The sequence below is a fragment of the Sinocyclocheilus grahami genome, unplaced genomic scaffold, assembly GCF_001515645.1.
Source record: "Sinocyclocheilus grahami isolate Dianchi unplaced genomic scaffold, SAMN03320097.WGS_v1.1 scaffold415.1, whole genome shotgun sequence".
NCBI lineage: Eukaryota > Metazoa > Chordata > Actinopteri > Cypriniformes > Cyprinidae > Sinocyclocheilus > Sinocyclocheilus grahami.
The window spans coordinates 669,391-681,300 of record NW_015505594.1 but is presented as its reverse complement, the minus strand read 5'-3'; the positions used below and the strand labels follow the sequence as shown (position 1 = coordinate 681,300).

At 36.3% G+C, this 11,910-nt stretch overlaps 1 protein-coding gene across 1 annotated transcript in view; it reads right to left on the bottom strand.

Annotated features, from left to right (window-relative positions):
* The window catches only part of LOC107551113 (fibulin-2-like), a 64,860-nt gene extending 63,331 nt beyond the window's left edge, over positions 1 to 1,529 (bottom strand). Inside the window, exon 1 of the mRNA XM_016232607.1 lies at positions 1,484 to 1,529. The gene's annotated coding sequence lies outside the window, so the exon portion shown is untranslated. The remainder of the gene's footprint in view (positions 1 to 1,483) is intronic.
* Positions 1,530 to 11,910: the final 10,381 nt, after the last annotated feature.

Sequence of the window (11,910 nt, the reverse complement as noted above, 5' to 3'; positions counted from 1 at the left end):
AATTAATACCTAAATAGGGACGTAGTAGTATACTTAAAGTATGATGTAAAGTTCACTTAAAGAAAACTTACGAGTGTACTTGCAGTTGCAGTATAAAACTACTAAAGTTTACTAAGACTATACTTCAAAGTGTACTAAAAATGCTACAAGTATTTAATTAGAAAACTATCAGTATTCATATAAGTTCACTTTTAGTATAGTTGCAGTACAAGCTAAAAATATTGTTGTGTACTTAAAGTTTACTACTGTTATACTTAAAGTATACTCAAAAGTATACTTTTATATACTAGAAAGTGGGCCAAAGGAGTATTGAAATAGTACACTTACAAGTATACTACTAGTACACTGATATTTGTATACTTGCTACATAAAGTATACTTAAAAATATACTTGAACTTTACTTAAGTATACTTAATAAAATAAACTTGAAGTATACTACTTTTTGGTAAGGGCTGCGGGACACAAAAAGTGAAATTTGAAGAATGTTAATGAATGGTAACTGACTCAAGCTTTTAAAAAGATGCAAATTCACCATAAAGCTACAGTAAAAGTGGTCTGAATGCTTTGTTCATGAATCAGATTGATCTAGTTCTCAACTCACTGATTGGAGAAATTCTTGAAAGATAACATAAATAAGGCTCTATTTCAAACACAAGCACCATGACTTCAAAAATAGTGCATTATAGGCTACACACTTTAGTTAAATATTTATGGTGAATCTTTTAGTCTTTATTAATAGTGTTTATTTATTTTTTTGTTCTACAGAATGTTCTACAAAAAAAGACAGTCCGGTTTGGAACGAGGGTGGGTAAATTATGAAATCATTTTTATGTTTTGGACTATCCCTTTAACCGTCTACAGAAATAACCCCCAAACTATTCATTTTCATTACATTATAAATATACATGTAGCCTACTCTATCAATCTAAGCATATAAAATTATATGAGGCAAACTTTATGAAAATTACAAAGAAGATGGCATGTGCTTCACAAACTTTGCAGCTATAAAAATTACTAGTAACCACAATTTCCACCAAAACGCGGTAAAAAAAAAAGTGGTAACTATACCCAACACTGTCATGTTGTTTTTAAAACTACTCGAGAAATTATTACTGTTTTACAGAAGTAGCAATAACAAAATAACGGACATTTTGGCGAAATCCGTGGTTACCATGGTAAATGATGGTAAGCGCTGTCACAGATTAACTAATGGATATGAAAGACACCTCAAGCGCGCGCTCAAGTAAGTTACCAAACGCAGCACCAGTTCTGTTTCAGTTCAACTTTTGATTTGCACAAAACTAAAACTATAAATAAATAAATAAACAATGTGCAATGTTGTCGGTCGTCTAACTTTACAAATATGCCACTGCAACATTAAACTTGTTTTTGGTTGCTTTGCAGAGCATAGGATAATACACGTGAGGAGCGCTCGTTTGCTGACGTTACAAAATCAAAAGCGTTAAAAAAACTCAAGTTTTACCTCGCTGGAGTCATGTTCTTCCGTGCGTCCATAGGTTAGAAGGTGCAGACAACTAACTTGCCTTATCAAGCCTACACAGTGCAGCTTAGAGAGTGTTAAGAAAGGGGAGGGACAAAGTTGGAGACCTCCATACGTACGGGTACCTACTTTCTGAAGCAGCCCGTTCATACAACCTTGACATAAGAACATAAGAACCTTAACCATTAGACCATTAATTACCATCATAAAAATACCACGATATTTACTGAAAACTTGAAAATGCATTAGAATATCCATGCATTTAGACATTGCTTAAAGTATTTAATGAAAATAATTACATAATAAATAAATGTAGTCGTGAATACATAGTAAAAATGTACTTTGCATGACGGACTCCCAAACTGCAATCAAAACAAATATATTCATTACATTCTTAATAAATCAATTTAACTAACCCTTGTGTCATTTTATTCTACTTTAATATTATTTATAAGCTTTCGTTTTATTGTATGTCCAAGTAAATAGTATGGACAGCCACCTTAGCATTACTCCTTAATACAGTAAAGGCTGTAGCTCTTGTTAATCTTAGATAAAACATGGCATCAATCTCTAGGCATGTCTGGAAAGCTCAGCTGGGTTTCTCAAACACTTGTGTGAAATTCTTTACACCACAAACAAACCAAACTCAGAAGAGTTCCTCACTACATATAGGAGTTGGTTTTGTTTGTCTTGTTAAATTGCTGCTTTTGCACTCTGGTTTTCCACTTCAAAGCCAAGCCTGCTTTGGGCTTTTAGAAATTGACACCATGACGGATTTATCTTCTGTCCACAATGTTTTAACAGAACTTGCATGTACCTCTTAGGAGCAGGGGTCATCCTTGTTCAAACAAAAAGACTGTATGCCTATATCATAAGTTTGTCTGTTTTCCACCTGATTATTTGATTCATTTACATTTAAAACACATTTTAAAACACACATGTTGCCATGCATTATTCCCTCACCATGCCCGTCTTACTTCTCTGTGCAGTGTGTTTGATCAGTGTTGAGCAGCACAGCTTTTAACGAGCATTCACGCTGTCAGTAATTTGCAGCAACAAAGCGATCTGAACTCATTCATTATCAATCAGAAGTGGGATTCCCAAAAAGATGCAAATAAGCAGTGATGCAATGTGAAAACTTATGGAAGTGAAGACAGGTATTCTGAACCTTTGAAGCAGTTGAGAAGAAACCAACAACACAAACCGGGCAACCTCCAATGATTTATTCTATAACAGTCTATACTCCCATTAGCTGTCACCTCATCAGGTCACTCAGCTGGCTTTAGAAGTATTATCATGTTGTACTCATATGAGACCTGTCCAAAACTATCTGATTGCATGACATCATCAAAGGAATCATGTGAAATTATTCACATTGAACAAAAATTCCTCAGAACTGTGTGATCTAATATGTGTTTCTCAAGAGTCTCGACAATGTCCTCTTAGAAATCCAGCAAAATTCAAATTTAATTCTCAGCTTTGCCATGAAATTCAGGCAGGTACATACCATTATTTCCACCGTTCGAAGCCAAGCAAATCATTTCCTTCAACGTTATACTCAAACAGCCATGTCTTTTATCTGCAGGGTATCATAAATTTGTCTCTTAGTAGGAATTTCAGTGGTGGAATTTCTGGCTTTGAATGGGTCTAAATGATGTTGCTCAGGCACTGACCTGATCAGGATTCTGACCCTGGGCTCCAATGAGGCCCCTCTAATGACCAGGCTTTAGGAGAGCAGTGCAGGCGGTCTGCTGCAAAGATAAATGAGTTTTACTCTGATCCTTGTAATTGATACTTCTCTTTCCAGGTCTATGGTCCTCCAGCAGGCGGGTGAGACAGTGAAATTAGCACACTTTCAAATGCATTTAGATGCTCTGTTTTGATTTGCTCAACTGGAGCAAAAAAGGTCCACCGTTAAATGCGCATTAACACAGGATTAATTCTTGAAGCAAATGTGCTGAAATGCAAAGCTGTAATCAACATCCAGTGCCAGTTAATTCAGGACATTCAGTGCAATGACATTTACCAAGTTTGTTTTGTTGTCGAATAACACTGAACTCAGAATTGGTTTAGAAAATGGTTAAAAGAAGGCCTGTAGAGAGAGTTATGGTGGGCAACAATCAAAAAGATGTTTGTGGGACTTGACCACGTTACTCTGACAGCCGTGCTTACAGGCATACTAGTGAGATTTGTGGATTCCCTGTTTGATCTCAAGAAGAAATTTATCAGACAGGGGGGCGGGGCTGAAAAGGATTTATATAAATACAGTACATACGCTTGCTCCCCTGGAAAACAGAGAGCTTCTGTAAATCTGAGGCACATGGCACTTTCATTAAAAGCTGGTCTAGAAGAGATGTATCTGAATCATGCTGTCTCCTTGACTTTTAGGTTGATTTTAAAAATAAAATACCTTTCAGCACCACAAACTGCTCAAAATACGACGGGCCATTCCCATGTGTATTATGCGCATAAAAGCCAATTGTTCAGCATGGAGGAGAGCATCTGGGACTGCTATTAGAGCTGCTGTAAACTTCAACTGCTGAGCCTGGATTAATCCACTTATGCAATATTCTACAGATCATAAAACTCTGGAAGAGAAGAGAATGAATAAAATAGTGTTCTCAAGTCGCGTTTGCAAGTTGAGGACTACAAACAAAATGTTTATATTTTGCATTTTTCTACAGTAATAGAAATGTTTACACTGCAAATTAAACTATTAGCATAAAATGAGTGAAAGCTTGAACTGGAAAAAAACTTACAGAGTGTATTTGCACCTAAAAATACATAAATACCAAAAATAAAAAATACCATAAAACTCTTTATATCCAGGTGAAATCACAGATTTTTTTAATGTAGACCTTTGGACTGCACTGCATTCTAATACAATATGCACTTTATAAGGGAAACCACCAGTGGATAAAGGTGACCTTGATGAATTCTTTGTAATCCCTGTACTCCTCAATGCAGAGAGATAATATGTTGTACACTTATGATAAATGTTCAGTTTTCTGTTGTCTCTCTCTCTTATTGACCCATTTATCTCTTTAATGAAAACCTGCAGGAAAAACATGGCGTCACCCAAATGCCCCATAATACAGGGGGACCACCCAGTGCAGTGATGAACATGTTGGTGTGGCCTAGCAATAAGCGGGTTATCTTTGTGATGCAGTGGTGTTAAAGGGCTTGTAAATTGTGGGAAAAACCGAGATAGCCCAGAGGGAAATAGAAAGGGAAAGAGAAAGGAAGTGGGTGTAGCAGGAGGTTCTGGAATCTTCATCAGCGCCACACTCCATCTGTATAGAGCACTGTGTTTTGTAGTGCCTCTCTTAGCAATGTGACAGGTAACCATGATCCTGACAAAAGCAACCGAATGTACTGCAACAGCAGGGGGGATAGGGTAAAAATAACATAAAAACATATCCTGTGTTTGAAGCGCACACATTGACAGGAACCGCTCAGATAACCATAACATTTTTTTCCACTCTGTTAATGCACATGCTTTGCCTATTATGACTGTGGAAGATATTCCGCAGGCTCTGGTGACATCCTGTGAAACCACACATTAGCAAGCGTGGAAAGTTTGGAAAGTTGTCCAAACTTTGATATTTAAACTTTGATATTTAAAAATTTAACAGCACTGCAATCCTGCTGTATCATTTACATTAAACGTAAGGAAAATATTGAATTCTCTCCATGAAGCTTCCATACAATAAATGTAAGATTGATATTATCAAATAATTACTAATCAGAATGTTTGAGGTGAAATTTCAAAGTTTTAGGCTAAGCATTTTTAATAAACACTTTATAATAATTGTCTAATTTCTTAACATTAGTTAACATTAACTATGAACAATACATTTTAAATCATTTATTTACATTCGTTAATGTTAGTTAATGAAAATATAATTGTTCATTGCTTATTCAAGTTAGTTTACAGTGCATTAACTAATGTTAACAGATACAACTTTTGAGTTTAAACATGTATAAGTAAATGTAAAAATTAACAGATTTACCAAAATGTGTTATCCCTTCCATCTGATAAACAGAAAAGTTTTCTAATTAGGTGTGTTGAGTGATTCGAACACAATACCACAGAACTGAATAGCTTCATACATAAGCAGCACATGCCTAATAAGTAGTAAATTATTAACCTACTTCTGAGGATGTTTGAAGTCAGTTTCTTGTTCCAGCTAGGCATCTGTCAACACAGTGGTGGGGGAGACCTTGGTGGGTAGCATAGCTTGACAAAACATGATGAAAGAGGGAGAAAGAGACCTAAAAGAAAGAAGGAAAAATGCAGAACACTCATCTGTCGTGCCTACACTGGATTGCCGAATTGAGTGTACAGTATGTTCATGGGGTCGAGTGGACTTCAGCCAGACCTCTGATCTTCTCACACTATTTGCCAATTATGATGATTTGAACAAATGAGCAAATGAGTCTTGGATGTGTTTCAGAATCACAGAAAGCACGGGACAGAAAGCAGTAGAAATCAGACTGTTATACATAGCCATGCAATGAGATGGGGATCATTCAAGATTTTAGGGTCAGTATGATATCTTACACTTTTATTGAGATGTATTGAATTGATCAAAGTGACAGCAAAGGCTTTCACACTGTTTCACATACTTTTGAAATTTCTACTCATCAAAGACTTCTGAAAAAAATCACAGTTTATGTGTGACCACAATATGTGACCCTGGACCACAAAACCAGTCATAAGGGTAAATTTTTTTAAATTGAGATTTATACATCATCTGAAAGCTGAATAAATAAGCTTTCAATTGATGTGTGGTTTGTTAGGATAGGGCCGATATATTTGGCCGAGATACAACTATTTGAAAATCTGGAATCTGAGGGTGCAAAAATTCAAAATATTGAGAAAATCGCCTTTAAAGTTGTCCAAATGAACTTCGTGGCAATGCATATTACTAATCAAAAATTAAGTTTTAATATATTTACAGTAGGAAATTTACAAAATATCTTTATGGAACATGATCTTTATTTAATAGCCTAATGATTTTTGTCATAAAAGAAAAGGGTGTTGAAAAATACGAGTTTTGTGGCTTGAGGTGGTCTAAAATACCTGAAGAAAGATATCTGTTAGCAGTCCCATTTATCTCAGTTGCTCAGCTAGCAGAAGCCCTTGGAAGTAGAAAAAGACATTTGAAATCTTCCATTTAACATTTAATGAAATATTTGAAAAATATGTTCAAATTAGAAAACTGCTGATTATGGATGTCAATGGGAAAAATTTTTTGATCCCAGATGGTATAGTTACAGCCTTTACCAACAGGGGCTGAGGGGCCAAACCCTAAATGCATATTATCAGCCAAAAAAATTAGGCAGACAAAAGCTGTCTCTCATTTCGAAGGCCATGCACCCCGAAGGTTGCATTTATCTGCCACATATGCCATTGAGGCAGCCTCATTTTAGAAAAGTAACCATGCCATTCCAAACTAAGAAAGAAATTACAGAAATTTGAGGAATAACAGCCAATTTTATAATGATTACTTTTTGTAATGAGGCATCCTTGATGAGGTATTTGACCAATAAATGCAACCTCTTGAGGGTGCAGACTTAAAAATGAGACAGCCAAAGGCAAGCTGTTACAAACTTTAAAACAACTCAAAATGATTAATTATGCATAACACGACCTGTGTATTAAGATTATAAATTGACCCTCATTTTGATTTCATGTTGATTTCATGTAAGAGTCTAAAAGATCATCTGTGCATAATTATTTGCCGTAAGATTAGTTAGCTAGCATGTTCAACTCACCACTGGAACTTCATTAAACTACATGTTCTGCTCTGCTTTGTTAATGGCATTACAAGCTGAGGGTCAGAATCTCAGAAGAGATGTTTCAAAAAGCTTCTGATGTTCCTCTGTAACAGCAGTGACTACACTTGAGTTCACAAAATGTGTTTTAGGGTCTTGACGTCTTCATAGGAACGCTCCCGCTAACATTGACCTTGAGTGAAAGGAATGTGCTCAAAATATAAAACGTAAACACTGTTGCCTCCAGCCAGTTTGAGGCGAAATTCTTCAACAAGCAAGATATTCTTATTTTATCTGACAAAGAAACTACTTTACCTTTGTTTTTTAACATTAGCGCATGTGCATGTTTTTTTTCTCAGCTCATTCACTGAAGACAAACGAGGTTGAATAATTAAGTGACAAAAAGCAACTACACTGATCTAATGTATCGATATGATCAGATTCTAAAACGATTTAGCAAATCTTGATGTTTATTGCGTTTGGGCTAAGATGACAGCTCATTAATTTCTTCCTGATGAAGTCACCCTATCAATGCAGTCTGCTATCTTCCGTAACATGAGCATCTATGAAACATGTTCATTCGTTATGTCACAATGACAGTCAGAGGTGGTTTAAGACTCATAATTAAAATAAGTGGAGTTTTTAACACTAGCAAGCCATAGAAGGATCATCAAGCTGAAGGCCTGAGGCAAATGTCACATTTTGAGTTCATGTTTTGACTAATGCCTGTGGAAAGATTCCACTTGTGCTTGTGAGGATTGGTTCGTTGAGTAGGAATGTTGTGGCCCCTACTTAATCAACTCCTGATTTCATGAAATATTCATGTTCTACCTGTGGGCTCTCAGCATGTGAATAGTTTTGTTTTGGATATGTGCGTGTCGAAATGTGGTGTGAGATGCAGACAGCATGTATATATCATAAAAGACTTGACATTTATTTTGCTTCAGAACAGGGAGGCAATGATGTTGGATGACATGATGGAATGTCAGTTGTCCGTGAATCTATATAGTGTCAGTAGTGCCTGTTTTTCTGACCCTACACCTCATTGCATTGAGGCACTGCTGGTTACTGCTGGGGTCAAATCAGAGCGAGTTTTGATCGGATGACTTGTTAGGATTATAAAAGTGTGTCCAATGGTTTTAAGGGCATATCTTTTTTGAGGTTTATATTTTGCTGCCCAGATAGCACACGTGCATTTGCAAGATGTCTGTTAAAGATTGCTTCATCTGGAAAGCATCTATCTGCTGTGTACTAACATCCGATAGACGTCTTTAAGATGTCAGTTTTACATACATTTTACATACAAATAGACATCTCCGTGAAGTACGTGTGCTATCAAAGTGTAACATTGTATGTTAGGTATGTTACCATTGTTGAGATTTACAGTATAGTCCAACTCCGTTAGCTTAGATAATTTAGAAGTTTCATCTGGTCTTGTTGAGATATATAGTTGAGTATCATCGGACTGTAGTGTTGGTTTACTAGCTGTTGTTAAATCTTATAGTTATATTGTTTATTAGTCCAGTGATAGTCCAGCCAATGAGCTTGCTGCTTTAGATTTAAATGGATGGTTAGCATTCACTAAAGCATTTCACAGCATTTTCTCAGAGTTTGTCTGAAACCCTCCACCTTCCCCAGCTCCACCTGTATACAGGGCCGGATTTACCTCTTATCGTGACATAGGCAAAATAAATTTTTGGGCCCCCCTTTCCTATTGATATATATAATATCATCCCAGTAAACAAAAATAGCAAAAATATCCAGTAATCAGTGGAAACCGTTACAGTGTTCTCTATCACAGTAGACATGAAGTTATTTGGATTGTGTTCAGTCATTGAAGATCAAATGTTACCAATGTTACCAACTCGCTAAGGAGAAATGTCATGTAGTCTTTCAGCTGCAAAACTATTTTATTGATAAATTCACGGGTCAGCACTGTCAAGACGTTTCGGTGCGCGAATGTGTGTCTGTACTGTGCAGTATGTGTGCATTTGTGAGCGAGTGGGAGAAGGAAAGCATGCATTCTGTAAATAAAAAAGGTGGAAAACATGCAAATAGTTTGTCATTTTTATCCTTGTTTGTTATATTTATTTGCTCAGTGTCTTTTCGGGTTTTGGTTCTTTTGCTGTTGTAGGTAGCCCGTAGTACAACAAAAATTTTATATAGCAGCAATAATCTACAACAACAGAACTAACCAACAGCAGCAGCAATTCAGCAGCGTAGCAGATCTATTTGGCCAAGACCAAATACATTAACATTGTCATATCAATTACCATGCTAAAATCTTCGGGGATCTGTCATGATAGAACTGATAGAAACCAGCAACCTCCAGTTCTCCCAAAAGGAAATTTCTGGACTGCGTGAGGTGTCAAAAAGGAACATATGACATATGACACTGTTGTCAGTTAGTTGGTGACAGGCAGCGATCCTATACTGACTTTCTAACGCAGATCTCTGATCTCTGATCCTGCTGACTCCATTGTGATTTCTTGGGAAAACATTGTCATTGTGGCTTGCTACAAAATCACTTATCCCCATAGTTATAAAAGATTGAAAAACGTAGATTGTCAGGATAACCTGCCATCCCTACCCAACGGCTGGCAAACCCAAACTGCTTGAGTTTGAACTTCAGATTAATTTAAAATACAAAGAAGAATGTGCCTTTGTCAGATTGTGATATGACAGAACTTCACAGCCAGTGATCAACATGCATTTTAACTGATATTAAAATTATATACTATTTGATAATAAAAATATAAAAACATTTTTTAATAAATATATAATAAATATATATAATAAATTATACAAATTATAATAAAAATATATATTAAACTAAAACATTAGTACAAAACAAATAATTATGTCCAAGGAGGCTTCTGGCTATGATTTTTATATGAAACCTTATGCATGGATACTTTCAGTCTAAACTGTGAGTGAAAAGATCCCTGTGCAAAAAAATCCTTCCATTTCCCAAAATCTCCTGCGAAAGGTATAGCTTAGAAGGTATGGTTCAGAAAGACCATTAAATGTCATGCTTATTTATTTCCATAAAAAGTTCAAGGTTTCTCCTCTAAAGCTGTGCTGTGTTTTGGCTGTATTGCACCAACTACATAATCATTCTGATCGAAGGAAGCACCTGCTAAATAACAAAGAACATAACAGGAGAACTTTCCAAATAGTTTCAAAATATCAGTAAAAGTCAAACCCAGAGGTCAGTGTCTCCTCCCGCACGACATATTATCTATTACTGGCATCATAACAGGCATAAACAAAAAGTCTCTCATATTTAGTAATACCGTCAACAGCCCACCCTATACATTCACACTATGGTGTGACGTTTTTAATATTGCCATCACTACTTTCAAAAGCCTCCCATTTTCTTCAAGTTAACTTTAAATGGGGAAACACACTGAAACTAATAATTAAAAAGGTATTTGTGGTCAAAATTACATAGGAAGGCATAAAGGGCCTCAGGAAAATCTCAGGATCAGTATTCATCTAAAACACAGAAGGGAAGATATGTTTGCTAAGAAAGGAACAAGCAGATCTCTGGCCATATGGGCAGCAGAGGGAGCAAACATAGCTTGAGGCTGTTGCTCTGCCTACCCCTCCTAATGTTGATGCTCCACTGGAACTTAGGCTTTGTGCTAGGACAGTTTTTGCATCATTTTAGATGGCAAACCATTAAGGCTTCTTGTTTATTTCAGTATTTGGAGCTTCAGAGAAAAGAATGGAAATGAAATCAAGAAGTTGGATGAGCTTCAGAAAGCTTGTAGACATTAATCGTTTCATTGTGTGCCAAGACAGGGTAGGTAATCAAAGGTTTACCAAATCTGTTGACAGTGAACTTTAAGGTTTATTTGTGGTAATACTTTGACACTGCCTTATTAATTTTAAGTCTCAGGAATTCATTTAGAAAACAGACTACTCTGATTGCGCTGTTTGTTTTTGATCCACTAAAAAGAGCTGACTCATTAGAATCATTCACTGTGTAATCGGACTACACTTGTTTTGCTTGTAACTTCTGACTCACTGAAAAGAAATGACTCATTAGAATCATTCATTGTGCAATCGGTCTACACTTGTTGCACCTGTTTCTGTTTGATTCACTAAAAAGAGGCAGCTCATAACAGCCATTTTTTTGGGAATCGGACTATATTTTTGCACTGCCATTTGTTTGCGAATCAGTCTACACTGGCTGAACTATATGTTTCTGATTCGCTTGTTTCAGTTTGATTCACAAAAGAACTGACTAAAAAGAGTCAGTCGCTCAAGAATCAGCCTATAATGATCACACTGTCAATTTAGTAGTGGACTGGACTAGCTGTGTTCCAATGCCGTTGGTAATATGAGTATTTTACATTATTCTGTCTGCATCGGCAGAAGAATGGACTTGCGAGAACCATTAACGGTAAAATGACATTTGGTTCCTGCATTTTAAAAATGGTTCTGGGTTTTCAACTATACTAAGAGATTGATTGCTCCACATATGCAGAAATTCCACCACATCTCTACTACATTATCATATAAACACACTCATGCCCATGACACAAGTGATTTCTGGTCCCAAAAAGTCTCTCAGCTCTGTCCTCCACCAAGTGCATTACTGGCCTGAAGAGATAAACTGA